Here is a 3,739-nt window from a genome sequence, read left to right on the forward strand (position 1 = left end):
TGAGGAAGGATGGAGGGGGGGGGGGAAGAGACGTGCGCTTCAGGCTGGAGGAGGGAATGAGGAAGGATGGAGGGGGGGGGGGATAAACGTTGTTTTCTGGATGTGGGGGGGTAGTTAGTGGCAGATGGCCTGTAAGGGTCTGTCCGCGTCTGAAGGCGTGTCGTGGTCCCCCCCCCCCCCCCCCCGCATTCACAATCAATGGAAATGAAACTCAGAGAATGGATGAATAGTCAGACCAGAGTCACCCTGTTCTGTTTGGCTCAGCTACTGGTGGGCAGGAGTTAAACTACAGCAGCCCTCTACAGTCCATCCTACAGTCTCTCTACAGTCCCTCTACAATCCCTCTACAGTCCCTCCTACAGTCTCTCTACAGTCCCTCCTACAGTCTCTCTACAGTCCCTCTACAATCCCTCTACAGTCCCTCCTACAGTCTCTCTACAGTCCCTCCTACAGTCCCTCCTACAGTCCCTCTACAGTCTCTCTACAGTCCCTCTACAGTCCCTCCTACAGTCCCTCTACAGTCCCTCTACAGTCCCTCTACAGTCTCTCTACAGTCCCTCTACAGTCCCTCCTACAGTCTCTCTACAGTCCCTCTACAGTCCCTCCTACAGTCCCTCCTACAGTCTCTCTACAGTCCCTCTACAGTCCCTCCTACAGTCCCTCCTACAGTCTCTCTACAGTCCCTCTACAGTCCCTCCTACAGTCCCTCCTACAGTCCCTCCTACAGTCCCTCTACAGTCCCTCCTACAGTCTCTCTACAGTCCCTCTACAGTCTCTCTACAGTCTCTCTACAGTCCCTCTACAGTCCCTCCTACAGTCCCTCTACAGTCCCTCTACAGTCCCTCTACAGTCTCTCTACAGTCCCTCTACAGTCCCTCCTACAGTCTCTCTACAGTCCCTCTACAGTCCCTCCTACAGTCCCTCCTACAGTCTCTCTACAGTCCCTCTACAGTCCCTCCTACAGTCCCTCCTACAGTCTCTCTACAGTCCCTCTACAGTCCCTCCTACAGTCCCTCCTACAGTCCCTCTACAGTCCCTCTACAGTCCCTCTACAATCCCTCTACAGTCTCTCTACAGTCCCTCTACAGTCCCTCTACAGTCCCTCTACAATCCCTCTACAGTCTCTCTACAGTCCCTCTACAGTCCCTCTACAGTCCCTCCTACAGTCCCTCTACAGTCCCTCTACAATCCCTCTACAGTCTCTCTACAGTCCCTCTACAGTCCCTCTACAGTCCCTCCTACAGTCCCTCTACAGTCCCTCTACAGTCCCTCCTACAGTCCCTCCTACAGTCTCTCTACAGTCCCTCTACAGTCCCTCTACAGTCCCTCCTACAGTCTCTCTACAGTCCCTCTACAGTCCCTCTACAGTCCCTCCTACAGTCTCTCTACAGTCCCTCCTACAGTCTCTCTACAGTCCCTCTACAGTCCCTCTACAGTCCCTCCTACAGTCCCTCCTACAGTCTCTCTACAGTCCCTCTACAGTCCCTCTACAGTCCCTCCTACAGTCTCTCTACAGTCCCTCTACAGTCCCTCTACAGTCCCTCCTACAGTCCCTCCTACAGTCTCTCTACAGTCCCTCTACAGTCCCTCCTACAGTCCCTCTACAGTCCCTCTACAGTCCCTCTACAGTCCCTCTACAGTCCCTCCTATAGTCCCTCCTACAGTCCCTCCTACAGTCCCTCCTACAGTCTCTCTACAGTCCCTCTACAGTCCCTCCTACAGTCCCTCTACAGTCCCTCTACAATCCCTCTACAGTCTCTCTACAGTCCCTCTACAGTCCCTCTACAGTCCCTCTACAGTCCCTCTACAGTCCCTCCTACAGTCCCTCCTACAGTCTCTCTACAGTCCCTCTACAGTCCCTCTACAGTCCCTCCTACAGTCTCTCTACAGTCCCTCTACAGTCCCTCTACAGTCCCTCCTACAGTCTCTCTACAGTCCCTCCTACAGTCTCTCTACAGTCCCTCTACAGTCCCTCTACAGTCCCTCCTACAGTCCCTCCTACAGTCTCTCTACAGTCCCTCTACAGTCCCTCTACAGTCCCTCCTACAGTCTCTCTACAGTCCCTCTACAGTCCCTCTACAGTCCCTCCTACAGTCCCTCCTACAGTCTCTCTACAGTCCCTCTACAGTCCCTCCTACAGTCCCTCCTACAGTCCCTCTACAGTCCCTCTACAGTCCCTCCTACAGTCCCTCCTACAGTCCCTCCTACAGTCCCTCTACAGTCCCTCCTACAGTCTCTCTACAGTCCCTCCTACAGTCACTCTGAGGACTGAGGTTCACACTGTAATCTCTATCTAGCTTTAGTTTTACTAGAGGTTCAGCCTGCAGCTCTTCATGGTCGAGCTGAACTGAGCTGAGATCTGCTCCTCTAAAGAGACTCTTCAGAGAAGCTCTAACACAACTGATTGATTGTTCACTTCATTGTGACGTCACGGTTTGGTTAGAAGGATGGAGAGATGGATGGAGAGATGGATAGAGAGATGGATGGAGAGATGGATGTAAGAGATGGATGGAGAGATGGATGGAGAGATGGATGGAGAGATGGATGAAGAGATGGATGGAGAGATGGATGAAGCGATGGATGAAGAGATGGATGGAGAGATGGATGAAGCGATGGATGGAGAGATGGATGGAGAGATGGATGAAGCGATGGATGAAGAGATGGATGAAGAGATGGATGGAGAGATGGATGAAGAGATGGATGAAGAGATGGATGAAGCGATGGATGAAGCGATGGATGGAGAGATGGATGAAGCGATGGATGAAGCGATGGATGGAGAGATGGATGGAGAGATGGATGAAGCGATGGATGAAGAGATGGAGATGGAGAGATGGATGAAGCGATGGATGAAGCGATGGATGGAGAGATGGATGAAGAGATGGATGAAGCGATGGATGGAGAGATGGATGAAGAGATGGATGAAGCGATGGATGGAGAGATGGATGAAGAGATGGATGGAGAGATGGATGGAGAGATGGATGGAGAGATGGATGAAGAGATGGATGGAGAGATGGATGAAGCGATGGATGGAGAGATGGATGAAGAGATGGATGGAGATGGATGAAGAGATGGATGGAGAGGATGGATGAAGATGATGGAGAGATGGATGAAGAGAGATGGATGGAGAGATGGATGGAGAGATGGGATGAAGAGAGGATGAAGAGATGGATGGAGAGATGGATGAAGCGATGGATGGAGAGATGGATGAAGAGAGGGGATGGATGAAGAGATGGATGGAGAGGTGGATGGATGGAGATGGATGAAGAGATGGATGGAGAGGTGGATGGATGGGATGGAGAGATGGATGAAGAGATGGATGGAGAGATGGATGAAGAGGGATGGAGAGATGGATGAAGAGATGGATGGAGAGATGGATGGAGATGATGGATGGAGAGATGGATGAAGAGATGGATGAGATGATGGAGAGAGTGATGGAGATGGATGGAGAGATGGAAGGAAGAGGTTGGATGGAGAGATGGATGAAGAGATGGAGGAGGGGATGGATGGAGGATGGATGGAGAGATGGATGAAGAGATGGATGGAGAGATGGATGAAGAGGTGGATGGAGAGATGGATGAAGAGATGGATGGAGAGATGGATGAAGCGATGGATGGAGAGATGGAGAAGAGATGATGAAGCGATGGATGGAGAGATGGATGAAAGCGACTGGATGAAGACGATGGATGAAGAGATGGAATGAAGCGATGGATGGAGAGATGGAATGAAGCGAAGTGGATGA

Source organism: Sebastes fasciatus, chromosome 3, assembly GCF_043250625.1.
Source record: "Sebastes fasciatus isolate fSebFas1 chromosome 3, fSebFas1.pri, whole genome shotgun sequence".
Classification (NCBI taxonomy): domain Eukaryota; kingdom Metazoa; phylum Chordata; class Actinopteri; order Perciformes; family Sebastidae; genus Sebastes; species Sebastes fasciatus.